Consider the following 15,074-nt stretch of genomic DNA (forward strand, 5'->3'; position numbering starts at 1 on the left):
TACATAAATTTCAGACAAATAGGCCTTGCTTATTGTGATGTATCTACACACACTATCTAATCCCCACTCCTAACACTCCAATGGTATTCAGAAAAAAATTGATAGAAAGAAAAGAAAAACTACAAGTACGCATATCTTCTCCAATAAAAACAGGATTTCTTTGAGACACGGTCTCACTTTGAGCCTCGCCTAATATGGAATTCACTATGTAAAACCAGGCTGAGATCTACCTGTCTCTGCTTCCAATTACTGGGATTAATGCCATATGTACCAGTACACACAGGCATTATGTGGGTAGTAGAGGAAAACTGATTGATCCTTGAGGATACATGAAGCTTAACACAGGGGCAAGGTCTGGTTAAGGAAACTGCATGTTTCATAAGGCACCTGCCTTACAAAATGACTCCAAGGAAAAAGTTCAGGAAGCAGAAAACACAGAACCTGTGAGGGTGATTTAGTTATGTGAAATATTTTCACTGTATTTGCTAGTATGTCCTCAGTGCATGAAAGGTAGTTATAGTCATAAGTGATTCAAACAACAGTGGGATTTCAGAATTAAAAAGTCACAACCACCAAAGATTCAATTATCCCGAAGTAGCGCAGTATAGCCAGGTTGAAAACCCAGAATGGGTAAGCTTCATTTTTCAGTATTAAAGTCACAAGCCTTCATAGCTCCAAAGTAGTTTTCAACACATGTAACGATGATCTTTGAATCATTATTATTCATGGATATAAGAAGCACCAAAAAGGAAACCCAGAACACTGAGGAGATTATAATTCCATTTAGTAACTGTATGTTATTTTTATGGTTAGCAGTTTCAGATGTCCTCTAAATACAGATACAAAACATCACTGATGCTTCAAGAGAAAGTACATTGACACCATCAGAGAGCTACTTAACATTAAATCATGTGTATACTGGAATGATACAAGCAAGTCAAAATTGAAGTTATTCGCTACAGGACAGTCTTCTTCAAAGGAAAAGGACACCTTGAACACCAACCAAGCATTATTCCATCTGGAGAGATATTCCATTCACCAAGTGCCAAATACACACAAACTTACCACTGTGACACTCAGCCAGATAGACATCCAACTCCATAATGAATTACTTTCCAATGACACTAAATATTTGTATCTTTAAGAGTCATTTAATTTCTTTGAAAAGATAATGTTTTCCAAAGATGAAAGTTTATTGACAGATTTTGGTCTCAGGTGGTTTTTAAGTATTGGCCTCAGAATGCCATTCGGCACAAGAGTGCTTTCAGACAAGCAAACAAAGACAAAGAAATGGTATCTAAGTGTCAGAGCTGTTTCTGGTCTAACTTCTGGACATTAATCCAAATGGCAGAGGTATACATTGTTTTAAAGCAAATTGCACAGTAAATGTTTCTTAGCTTTGAAGCACATACACCTGCTCACCCTGAAAGGGATAAGTTATAGCTACAGACGGAATGCTGGTTCAACATCTCAAATAGATTGATAAGGTGGTTGAATAAGAGCACAGGCAAGGGAAGGGATTGACGAGGACACACCTGGCAACTTTAATAAGTTCCATTGGAGATCAGCTCATTTCATTTTCATCAGAACTTTTACGCAACCACTTGCTAACATAATAAAAGCTTACATCCAAAGAAATCAAAGTCTAATTGTCTATCACTGAAATTTATAAGCAGTGAAATACAAGTTGCCTGGAAACCACTCTCCATTTATCTGGTCAAAATTCTGTCTTTTGAAAGAGAGAACTACCAGGGATAGCATCTAATAGATGAAACACTCATGTACTCACTATATATGAATAAATGGTGTATTAAACATTGAACTAACAAAAATAAGAAGAATTACAAGGAATTTAATTAACTACAATTCCAAAGAATGACACAAACAATAACTGATATGTCCCTCTTGTGCTACAATAAATTGGTAATAAATAATAATGGAATGTAATTCCACTATTTAAAGGTAGATCGAAGCCTACACGGTCATGAGTGACCACTCCACAGTCTCAACATGCATGGTATCTTCTTCAGTCAGTTGGGAAGTGCACAAGCTTCAGGCCTCAGATGACAGCTCTTCGAAATGTAATCCCCATCTATCTCATAATCCCAGTCAAGTGCCCTATTCTCTTTGTAAGGATGCTATTTTTGCTTTGAAACACCTACCAATATTAGTTATTATGAACTTTTGTGGTTATTTCATTTCTCTTTCTTTTATTTGATCACCATGGTTTTTGTGGTGTCGTATATGAAAATTAGCAATTAGCAAAAATTAATCAAATGGTTTTGGGTTGATAAAATCCAAGATTTAATGAATAGAAAGCAACCTATGCATATTTTATAATCCAAGCACATAAGAGATCATGGTAGAAAGATAGCCAGGTTTAGGATAGCCTGGGCTACAGACTAAGATTTTTCTCATAAAATAAACAAATAAAATTACAAAAGCCAAATAGATGTGTACTTTACTATTACGGTATTGATTTATTTGTTTGTTTTTTTTTTAACAATCTATAGACATAAGTAAAAGGTGTCACAGTTATTACTAATAAGGCTTGGTTTCATTGAATATTTGGGAAATAATATATACTTGGACAATATTATTAGTAAGTTATGGCTGAAGTGTGTGCTGTATCAAGTATCCTAAATTCTTCATTTAGGCTATTTCCCTTAATACAGTCTATACTAGAATGTCACATAAAATAAATCAATTGGTATTATTTAAATTTTTATTTATGGAGGCTATTTCATCATTTTATACAAAAATACAGGGTACAGCCACTTTATAATTCAGTTATATCTTGGCATTAACATTGCTTCAATAAACAAAAATACTGTAAGTGCAATTTACAGAATAAAACACAAATGGTCAGTCATGCATGGGCTTATTGTATGAGTATTTCTCTGAGTATATAAGTCATTTATACTGCTCTGTGCACAAACTTCTCTTTAGTCCTTTTTCTAGTGTCACAGTGAAAGGCTCTATGTCCAGAACATGTGTCATTGGTGTGCACAGACCCAACAAGGGCCAGATAGAACGCAACTGTGGTCTCATCTTTTCTTACCTTAACCTGCTGACCTAACAGGTACAGACAGCCAAAGATTTGTGATGCTAAAAGAAGTTACTGTGCCTGGATATTTTAGAGATTTGACTCCTGTCAGGTATTGCAACAAAGTCAAGTGATTTCAATTTACCAGGCAAGGACAAGGAACGGTTTCAGGAAAAACCAAGGTGATGAACTATTGAACATCCAGTTCATTAGCTGTCATCCATCCTGACATCTTCATCTTTCAAAAAGGGCTGAAGAAAATCAAAGGCTTGTAGTGCTTCTCTTAAAAATCCCAAGGAGGAATCTATACCCTCTTAAAGTTAACGGGACCGTGAAGGATGTTTCAAATGGATTATGAAAGATAACCACTGTTGCAAGAACAAGCTACTCAATAGGTGTCCAGTTGTAAATACTACTTATACCTTAAACACACTAATTTTAAAAATGCCATCACAAGATAATGTACTATGTGAGTTGCTTCAGTATTTAACTAGGTCTAATTTTATGAATTCCACATTTTAACGTGCAGTTATAGCAGGATGACAACTGACCTTTGAGAAAATTAATCTTTAGGGAAAAGAGAAAAGGCATTTTTCCTAAGAAAATAAGGGCTGCAAATTCTAGTGATAGCCAAGTGCTGGCAATATCAGCTTGCTTCTTCTGTTTCTCTGCTCTGCTTGGTCAGCACTGAGGGTCTGAAATTCCAGGCTTTCTGCATTTATATATAGTCTCCTGGAATTACAGTGTAATGCAAGCATCTAAAAACACTAAAGAAATATCTCCTAGCCTCCCTGGGCTCCTATCTATGATGGAAAGGAAAGAAACTCTTCCATTTAAGTTCTTCAAGAAGCCCAGAACTAAAGTGAGATTGGAATGATATGCTACCCCTTTCCTTAAGTGACCCATGATCTAACTTCTGTCTTTCACAAATTATTATTTTTAAACGGTGGTTTAAGCTGGCTTTGAATTCTTTCTCTATGGAAACACAAAATGGAGGCTTCTCTAGGTCAGTAGATAACTAACATACAAAAGCAAACAGAATCAAGATTCCACAACCTTGTTCTCCTTTGAACACACCTCTTGAAACATCTCAATCTGACCGTGAGAAGAAAAAATGTTCCCTTAGCATAAGTGTTTGTAAGGACTTGCACCAAATAACATACAATTCAATCTTAGACTGTCAAAGCCCTTTGTGTACCTGAGTTATTAAAGAACAACTGGTGGACTGTACAAGGGCATGATTAGCCGATCAGAGAAAGCCAAAGGGACAGGTGGCTAAAGGGACTGGTGAAGGTACCAGTAAGTTATATTGTCAAAATTCACTTCTAGGACCTTTGGCCTGGCATTCTCTAAAATATCAGAAAAATTCTTCTTCTCATCAAGTTATTGACAGCATCAGCACTTTCTCTAAACACCGCTTGGATATTGCAAAAGAAATTTCTTTGTAGAAATCCGTGGCCCACTTTTAACAACACCCACGAGATCAATTTGAGGCAGGCAATTCACCTAGTGCACCGTTCACCGACACCCGTGTGAGGCAGACAGGATCGTTCCTGAGCATCAGTGCGAAGTAGGCAGTATATGCATAGCCAACACATGAGAAAGCAGAAAGAGGAAGCATTGTCTACACTCCTCTTTCACTTAGCATGTTTTGTGGACCTCTCGCTATGCAGCACCTTGGAGCTTGGGAGAGAAGCAGAATCTCAGGCCAAACCTCAGGGACTGAGTAAACTGTGAAACTGGACGTCTAACTCTGGTGTCTGTATCTCAAAGATTCAGGTATTTAAATATCTTCCTGGTAAATTGGCAAGCACCATGCCCAGTTGGATTGGAAAACAATTTTACTTTCCTTAACTGGCAAAATCAGAATGCTAAGAAATATAAAATTTAGACAAGGGGTTTCCTCAAGATCTTATTGGAAATAGATATCCAAAACAAGCAGGGAAATAGAAAAACGCCATTTGGAAAAGACAGTGGGAAAAGCTTACAATTTTTCCATTTTAGTGTGGCCAAGACGAATACTATATATTTAGTACTCAAAACACCCTAGTCAGTCTGTAAGAAAATGTTGACTTGCAGCTAGTTAACTCAGATTTGATCATCCATTTGTTCTTTGTTGCCGGCAGTGGTCCTAACATCAGATGCTCTTACATGGAAACTCAATGAATTATGCACAGCACAAAATTCTCATATGCCAAGCATTGCTTGAGAGCAAGGATGGAGAGACATTCTTATGCTGGATGCATGTGCTTACATCATGATTCTACACCAACAATTGGCTCAGTATTGAGTTTCCCATGACAACTTCTTTTTCCCATCTTTATTAAATTGGGTATTTCTTATTTACATTTCAAATGTTTTCCCTTTCCTGGTTTCCAGGCCAACATTCCACTAACCCTTCCCCCTCCCCTTCTATGTGGGTGTTCCCCTCCCCATCCTCCCCCCATTACTGCCCTCCCCCCAACAATCACGTTCACTGGGGGTTCAGTCTTAGCAGGACCCAGGGCTTCCCCTTCCACTGGTGCTCTTACTAGGATATTCATTGCTACCTATGAGGTCAGAGTCCAGGGTCAGTCCATGTATAGTCTCTGGGTAGTGGCTTAGTCCCTGGAAGCTCTGGTTGGTTGGCATTGTTGTTTATGGGGTCTCAAGCCCCTTCAAGTTCTTTCAGTCCTTTCTCTGATTCCTTCAACAGGCATCCAGTTCTCAGTTCAGTGGTTTAATGATGGCATTCGCCTATGTATTTGCCATATTCTGTCTGTGTCTCTCAGGAGAGATTTACATTCGGTTCCTGTCAGCCTGCACCTCTTTGCTTCATCCATTTTATCTAGTTTGGTGGCTGTATATGTATGGGCCACATGTGGGGCAGGCTCTGAATGGGTGTTCCTTCAGTCTCTGTTCTAAACCTTGCCTGCTTATTCCCTCCCAAGGGTATTCTTGTTCCCCTTTTAAAGAAGGAGTGAAGCATTCGCATTTTGGTCATCCTTCTTTAGTTTCATGTGTTCTGTGCATCTAGGGTAATTCAAGCATTTGGGCTAATAGCCACTTATCAATGAGTGCATACCATGTGTGTTTTTCTGTGACTGGGTTACCTCACTCAGGATATTTTCCAGTTCCATCCATTTGCCTATGAATTTCATAAAGTCATTGTTTTTGATAGCTGAGTAATATTCCATTGTGTAGATGTACCACATTTTCTGTATCCATTCCTCTGTTGAAGGGCATCTGGGTTCTTTCCAGCTTCTGGCTATTATAAAGAAGGCTGCTATGAACCTAGTGTAGCATGTGTTTTTGTTATATGTTGGAGCATCTTTTGGGTACATGCCAAAGAGAGGTATAGCTGGGACCTCAGGTAGTGCAATACCAAGACAACTTGTAATATATTTAGTCAAATACATAGAAATTGGTCTCAGACCTCTGGACAAGGGACTGAAGTGCATATTTTACATATGAAAAGCAAACCTAGCCTTCAGGTTCCCCCAGCATCCCTCAGTCCCTACTTGACATACCCTGCCCCCTACCTTGAATTTTCCAGCCCAGGGACTGGGCAGTTCTTCCCCGACAGGCTCCTCCCTATATAATCCAGACATTTTGGTCTCTCTCTCCTGCACTTCTCTCTGCCCACGTGCCCTTTCTTTCTTTCTCTTCGGCCTCCCCCATCTCTCTCTCCCAGTGGCATGGGGATTCCCCTGGCCAACCTCAATCTTTGGGGACAGTGAACTCTCCTGAGTGCGACCTCCTAACAAACCTGCTATTAATATTATTTGCTAGAGTATTAAATTATAAAATGTCCCAAGCTAATGTTTTTTGTTCCTAAAAACGTGATAAATGGTACACTATATACAATTCAACTTACCATAATCTTATTTTTATTGTGTTTTTTATTAAAGTATGCTATTCTTTTCCTCAGTCTGTTATTTTAGTGAGCGACAGTCATAGTACTTACTTACAAGGTCTTCCTGTATAGTCCAATTGACGTCAAGCTGCCTAGATCTCAAAAGTACTAGGATGACAGCCTGAGATTACAGGTGTGCTCCCCATTCTTATTGTCATCTTCTCATGGAGGAACATGGACTGCTATTTTAAAGATCCTTTTCTTACTCATTATCTTTATTTTATAATCATGGGACTCAAGTACACATTTCCGTTGCATTAATACTTATCTCTGTGGGCTTCATTTTTATCTAAAATTAAATTTTTGACCAGTACTTTTCATTATTTAAACTTTTAAAGTTTAAGTCTTAGCATGATTTACTAATGAGCACACTTACACCAAGGAAAAAAATGTGATCTCTGTTCTTCTTCTGTTATGAATGAAAGGATCCGAGCTGTTCACACGGGAAAGGAAGATGGCAATGTTCCATCAGATTTTCATTTTATTACTGGAATGTATAGGCTATTTTTATGATCAGAGTTTCTCTTTTCGTAACCAATATTTGTTAATTTACTCTGGACACTATCTGAGGAAGGCCTGAAAACCCAGTCAAGACAACATACGTCATTTCGTATAGGCAGCAGCAAGCATGAAGACCAACGCTGTGGTCCTGTCTAAAATCGAAGCCCTGTATTTTCTATGCTCGAAAAATGTATCCCTGTATTAGCATTGTGACAGCTTTAAGGTCTCATGAAATGAGACTTAACGTGCATTGCACTGTATTTAGGCCCTGAAAGCTGCTGAGTAGTATTCCAGACATCCCTTGGCACAGAACAAATTATCTCCGAATTCCGTGGCTTAGAATAATCACTTGACTATTCGTTATAATTGTAGGCAGCAAACATTCCGGAGAGGCACAAAGGAGCAACAGTTAAACATCATCTGGGGGTCTTCAGCAGGAACCACTGTCTGGACTGCTCCAGATAGACAGTCCATGCTAGCTTTGCTCGTACTTCTACGAGCCTTGCTGAAAGTCAAAGATGAGTGGGTACAGCTGGAGAGGTGGGTGCAAAATCTCACGTAGTTACAGTTCACTGAACCGTACTTGGCAGCCAGAGTTTCCAGAAAATATGTCCCAGGACACCTAAACAGAAAGGTGTGACTTGTGTTCCTACTGAAGGACTCAACTGTTGTTTTACTACATGTACTGAGTAAATAGAATGTGAATTCTAGGACATAAAATGGACAAATTAACCCAAACTCGTTTGAATATAAGGTGAACTTTAGTATATATATATATATATATATTTAGTATATATGTTTGTGTGTGTGTGTATTTGTGGGCACATATGTAAATGATAAGGTAATTGATATAGAGTGTGGTAATTAATGTGTATCAAAAGAAAAAGAGCAACATAATTTGGAGAAAACCTTTAATGTATCACTATGTCTATGCTGAAATTAAAGCAAGCCTGGTCTCTGAAGCGAGCATAGGCTCTAGATGGGAAAAGGAAGCCAGTGGCCCACTGAGCATCACAGCTGCTGGGAAGGAGCTCGGTGTAGACTTGTGCATACTAGGCTTGGGCATCTCCTAGGGACACTAGGAGAAACAAGGAGGGGGATACTCAAAAAGATGTCGACGAGACTATTTTTTTTTAGACACTCCGTCAGTAAATTAAACGCTTAAAGTACGCAGACCCACCCCCAGATTGCGATTTAAGACTGTTTCCTGCATGGTTTGTCTCCTCAGTCACGGTCCACAGGACTCTGAGAAGTCGTAGGAATATGCAGGCGCAGACTCGAAGCCCAGCTTCATCTCCAACGTTGTGGAAAGGGACTGTACATCATCGGGTGGTACCCTATGCTCCCGTACGCCACTAGGACAGAGCCCGGGGAGAGTGACCTCCCGGGGTATCCACGTTGGATCGACGAGACTATTAAATACTATAAATCCAGAATGGTCTTATCTAATCCTTAAATTTAGTCCTGCAAGCCGCTGATTTTTACATCACAGATTATGAATGGGGCAGAGAAGCAAAACATTCCTCTTAAAACAATGTTTTTAGGGAAAGATTTAGTAAATAACATTTATTTACCAACAACAGAGGGAGCAAAAGGGTGGGAGGGACAGAGAGAGAAAGAGAGAGACAGAGGCAGGAGAGAAACAGAGACAGACAGACAGAAGACAGACAGACAGAATCTACATGTATGTAGCATAAAATGTCCATATTCTATTTCCTGAAACATTCAAAGTGTACTGTTATGTAAGGGGAATCAAAGTTGTTCACCAGCTAAATTTAGGGCAGTCACCCGAGAACATTTACATCGAGCTAATATACTCAGAGTGGTTCAGTAGTGGGGGTGGGGAGCAGTTGAGGCAGACCTGGTGAGGTGGCAGGGTGATAAATAGGAGTAGCCTCTAAGTACAAGAAAAGGAAAGAGGAGGAAAACAGAGCAGGAGCCACCCCTCCCCTTCCACCCAGATTATCTCCTTGCGCCTGGAAGAAGGAATGAACTATGGACTTTAGGCCAGTGAGACCTGTTTCAGACGTCTCTGCTTTCAGAAATGTAAGACAATATGCATTGTTTTGTTGTAGCAACAATGGGAAATTAACACAAGTCGGGAAAATTTTATGGGAGAATAAAAGAGGTAACACGGAAACATGTAAAACGCTTGCAGTCATTGGGAGTGATTTTAGGAAATGATACTGAGACTTACAAATGTATTATCACAGAAAATGGCTGTGCTAAAAGGAGGAAAACTATCTCTAACATACAACATGTGACCAGGTGCGCAACGAGCATGCTCCGTGTACAGTTTGAAACACCAGACACTCGTTTTATTTCGTGTCCGTTTGGACAAATCTGGACTTCAGTAACCAGCTAGGCACCTGATACATAGTAGAACCTCAAGAAAGAATAAATCCAGGCTCGCCTCTAAAGAGGTCTGTAAAAATCCCAAAGCTCACGATCACATATGGCTTGTTAGATTAGGTACATTAGCAGAGGGAAGACGAGAGGAGAGAGCTAAAATTACTTGGAGTAAAAAAAGAAATCGAGCTGAGATCCAAGTGCAAATGCTAATATATTTCTAGTGAGACATTTTTAGCCATTGACAAAGCGTCTGAGTTCCAGTTGGATCTTCACAACATCTTGCACAAACTCGTGGCTGAGACACAGCTCAACACCCAGCAGCTGAGGCACAGCTATGATTGTTCTGGCAAACCCATAACCCAGAGTAAATATTGTCTTGCAGGAAGATGTGAGGAGGTGGATTAGGCATTGTAATTACCATTTGCTGGGTCTCTGGCATTCTCTTTAAAGATTTAATCATTTAGATGAGACTTAGTGTCACTAAAAAAAGAAGTCAATATTTCTGGGAGCTAGAGACGGAACACTGCTGATGTTTTCCTTCTGTTCAGCTGTTACATGTGCCGAAAGAAGGGTGGCTTCGCCTGGTGGTTGTTCAAGACAGCGTGGACAGAGCACCAGAAATGGCAGCTTCCTCCAGTTCAACACACTATGTTCTCCTATATTATTGATTAGAAGGTGGTATTTAAATAGGGTCATGATTTATAAAATGCTACAGTAATCTCATTATACTAGCTTAATTAATTTTCCAGCCAACTCTCACCCACTGTCCTTTGTGGTCTTTCTAAAGTATTTCCATGCAAATCAGCAATGGCCAAGGCAGATACAAGACAAGGCTTTCAAATAGGGACTTCTGCTAATCTTCTTTATGCTGATTAGCATCTACTGACGTAAACCACTTGAGTCTGAGTGCCTGGCCTTTGCACATCTGTAAACAAACATTTTGAGACATTGGTTTGTATAGTATTCCTTTGACACAAGGTTACTAATGTTTAGTAGACAGTCTGAAATTTGTACAATCCAGATTCCTTCGCATTACCAGGAAGTCTGATTCTTCAGGTATATGTGAGGCCGGGAATCCATATTTTCAACATAATTTCTGGGGACTACAGTCCATAGAATCATGTGATCAGGGTGGTTCTGCAGTCCTGTATAAATCCATTAAGAAGTTTTGCTCACAGTCTTTTTAGTGTCCTCAAGCTCTGAGGTGTGACCTGCTTAGTTCTCACTATCGTTTTGAGAAGTAGGAATTATTGTCAGGTTAAGGGAGAAAAGGGGTTAAGTAACTGATTCTCTTACTCATCTCAGACTGAAATGTCCTGGCTGAGTGGTATAAACAAACAAACATTTGCTTCTCACAGTTCTGGATCAGGGTGGCAGGATCTTGAGGTTCTGGGGAAAGCTGCCTTCCTGGACTGCAGATACCTGCCTTCTCTCCATGTGTTTGCCTAGCATTTGTCCATGCATGCTTTGGAATAGATCTCTATCTCTTCCCTTCTGTAAGACTTATTGGACCCACCAGCTTAGTCTTCAGCTCTATACCACTACCTTATTCGTAATAAGCTCCTGAAAGCTGTTTCCCAGTATACATGTTGGCAGTTAAGGCTTCAGCAAAGGAATATGAATGTTAGAGGAGGGGAGACACAATTCTGCCCAGACTACTTGCCTAATAAAACTATTATAGGAGTCCCTCAAATCAGTCTAACTTAACAACTTACAGCATTTCCACCCTCATCACTGCTTTTAACCATTCATCTGACATTGAAAAGGATTAGTGATTGGCTAGTCAATACCTGAAATTCACTTTAATATAATAACGTTTCTTTTCTAAACATTAAATGGCACTTTGGGGAATCCTACAGAAGAGGGAGAGGAAGGATTAAAGAAGCTAAAGGGGTCATGGACACTATAAGAAAATCTATAAAGTTAACTTCTGTGACCATATAGGGGCTCACAGAGACTAAACTGACAACCAAGGAGCATGCCCAGGACAAACTTAGATCCTCTGCACATACGTAACTTGGTCTTCGCATGGGACTCCTAAAGCGGAAGGAGATTTTGTCTCTGACTGCATTGCCTGCTTTGGATCACTTTCCCCAAACTGGGCTACCTTGTCTAGCCTCAGTAGAAGAAGATGCTCCTAGTCTTACTGCAGTTTGATATGCCAAGGCTAGTTGATATCCATGGGAGGCCTCCATTTTCTGAGGAGAAGGAAAGGATGAGTAGAATGGAGGGGTAAGAGGGAGGAACTGGGAGAAGAAGGGAAGCTTCAGTCCAAATGTATAGTAAATAACTTACAACTATATAAAACACAATTTTGATTGTAAAAGACAAAACAAAACAAATAAAAAACATTTTGTTGACTGCACATACTTTCTTTTTTATTAGATATTTTATTATTTGCATTTCAAATGTTATCCCCTTTCCCAATTTCCCCTACACAAACCTCCCATCACATTTCCCCTCTTACCTGTTTCTACAAGGGAGATCCCCCAACCACCCAACCACTCCTCACTACCCTAGCATTCCCCTATACTGGGCCATCAAGACTTCACGGGCCTAAGGGACTCCCCTTCCACCTGCTAGATAAGGTTTGTAGCTGGAGCCATGTGGTTTAGTCCCTGAGATCTCTGGAGGATCTGGTGGTTGATATTGTTGCTCTTTCCATGGGATTGCAAGCCCCTTCAGCTTCATCAGCCCTTCCCCTAATTCCTCCACTGGAGTCTCTATGCTCAATCCAAAGTTTGGCTGCTAGCACCTGCATCTGTATTGGTCAGCTTCTGGCAGAGCCTCTCAGGAGGCAGCTGTATCAGGCTCCTGTCAGCAAGCACTTCTTGGCATCAGCAATAGTGTCTGGGCTTGGTGGCTACATATGGGATGGATCCCCAGGTGGGGCAGTCTCTAGGTGGCCTTTCCTTCATTCTCTGCTCCACTCTTTGTTCCTGTATTTCCTTTAGACAGGAGCAATTCTGGGTTAAAATTTTGGAGATGGGTAAGTGACCCCATTCTTCAATCTGAGGCTGTGCCTAATCTCTAGATATGGCCTCTACAGGTTCTCTCTCCCCTTCGTTGGGTATTTCAGCTAATGTCATCCACATTGGATCTAAGGAGTCTTTTGCTTCCCTGGGACTTTCTGGTGGCTACTCCCAGTTACCCATCCCCCATTGCAACACACCTCTGTTCAATCTCAACACCCTCTATTTGTTCCCTGTCTCCTCCCATACCTGATCCTGCTCCCATACCCTCCCCCTCCTCCCTTCCTCTCAGGTCCCTCTGACCCTCTACCTCCCCTGATTATTTTGCTCCCCCTTTTAAGTAAGACTGAAGAATTCACACTTTGGTCTTCCTTCTTCTTTAGCTTCATATGGTCTGTGAATTGAATTGTGTATTCAAGTTTTTTGCCTAATATCCACTATCAGTGAGTACATACCATGTGTGCTCTTATGTGACTGAGTTACCTCACTAAGGATGATATTTTCTAGTTCCATCCATTTGCCTGTGAAGTCATTTCATGAAGTCATTGCTTTTAATAGCAGTACTCCATTGCGTAAATGTACCACATTTTCTGTATGCATGAGTCGGTTGAGGAATACCTGGGTTGTTTACAGCTTCTGGCTATTATAAATAAGGCTAATAATAAATATGGCTATGAACATAGTGCAACATATGTTCTTCCTATATGTTGGAGCATTTATTGGGCATACATGCCCAGGAGTGGTATAGCTGGGTCCTCAGGTAGTACTAGGTCCAATTTTCTGAGGAACCACCAGAAAGATTACCAGAGTGGTTGTACCAGCTTGCAATCCCATCAGCAATGCAGGCTTGTTCCTCTTTCTCCACATCCTCACCAACATGTGCTGTCACATGAATTTTTGATCTTAGCCATTCTGACTGGTGTGAGATAGAATCTCAGTACCATTTTGATTTGTATTTCCCTGATGACTAAGGATGTTGAACATTTCTTTAGGTGCTTTCCAGCAATTCAAGATTTCTCACTTGAGAATTCTTTGTTTATCTCTGTACTGCATCTTTTTACTTTTTTCTTTTTAACTTTCTTTTATTTTTATTATATTATATTATAATTATATCATTTACCCCTTTTCGCCCCATTCTCCATGTGCTTACCATTCATATTGTTTGAATGATCATGCTCTGCCATTTGGAGTGACATTTTAGTTTTCCTTTTTTAATTTTTTATTAGATATATTTTTTTACTTACATTTCAAATGTTATTCCCCTTCCTGGTTTCCTGTCCATAAGCCTCCATTCCCTCCCCTAACCCTCCCCATACGGGTATTCCCCCTATGTATCCCCCTAACTGCTCCCTCATATTCCCCTGCACTGGGGGTCCAACCTTGGCAGGACCAAGGGTTTTCCCTTCCACTGCAGCCCCAACAAGGCTATTCTCTGCTACCTATGCAATTGGAGCCCTGGGTCAGTCCATGTATAGTCTTTGGGTAGTGGTTTAGTCCCTGGAAGCTCTGGTTCGTTGTCATTATTGTTTTTATGGGGTTGCAAGCTCCTTCAACTCTTTCAATACTTCCTCTAATTCCCCCCAAGGGGGTGTACCGCATTTTTAATAGGGTTATTTGTTTCTCGGGAGTCTAACTTCTTGAATTCTTTGTATATATTGGATATTAGCCCTCTATCAGACATAGAATTGGCAGAGTTTTTCCAAGTCTGTTGGTTGCCTTTTTCTACTATTGATAGTGTCCTTTGCCTTACAGACGCTTTTCAATTTCCTGAGGTCCCATTTATTGATTGTTAATTTTAGAGCATATGCTATTGGTGTTGTGGTCAGAAAATTTTCCCCTGTGCCCATGTGTTTGAGGTTCTTCCCAACTTTCTCTTGTATTAGATTCAGTGTATCTGATTTCATGTGGAGATTCTTGGTACACTTGAAATTAAGCTTTGTACAAGTGAATAAAAATGGAACAATTTGCATTTTTCTATATGCTGACCTCCAGTTGAACTAGCACCATTTGAGGAAAAATGCTGTCTTTTTTCCACTGGAGGGTTCTAACTTCTTTGTCAAAGATCAAGTGACCATGGTTGTATGGATTCACTTCTGGGTCTTCAATTATATTCCATTGATCTACCTGCCTGTCTCTGTATCAATACCACGCAGCTTGTATCACTATTGCTGTATAGTACAGCTTGAGGTCAGGGGTGATTATTCCCCCAGAAGTTCTCTTATTGTGGAGAATAATTTTTGCTATTCTGGGTTTTTTATTATTCCAAATGAATTTGAGAATTGCTGTTTCTAACTCTATGAAGAATTGA

The 15,074-nt window shown here is 40.0% G+C and overlaps 1 protein-coding gene and 1 non-coding gene across 6 annotated transcripts in view; both read right to left on the reverse strand.

Moving 5' to 3' along the window:
• Positions 1–15,074, reverse strand: part of Grm8 (glutamate metabotropic receptor 8) — a 925,705-nt gene that overhangs the window by 443,740 nt on the left and 466,891 nt on the right.
• LOC120102608 (small nucleolar RNA SNORA73 family) lies at positions 8,641–8,844 on the reverse strand. Its single transcript, XR_005504239.1, has one exon. It is a non-coding gene; the product is annotated as a small nucleolar RNA SNORA73 family (small nucleolar RNA).

The sequence above is a fragment of the Rattus norvegicus genome, chromosome 4 (genome assembly GCF_036323735.1).
Source record: "Rattus norvegicus strain BN/NHsdMcwi chromosome 4, GRCr8, whole genome shotgun sequence".
Lineage (NCBI taxonomy): Eukaryota > Metazoa > Chordata > Mammalia > Rodentia > Muridae > Rattus > Rattus norvegicus.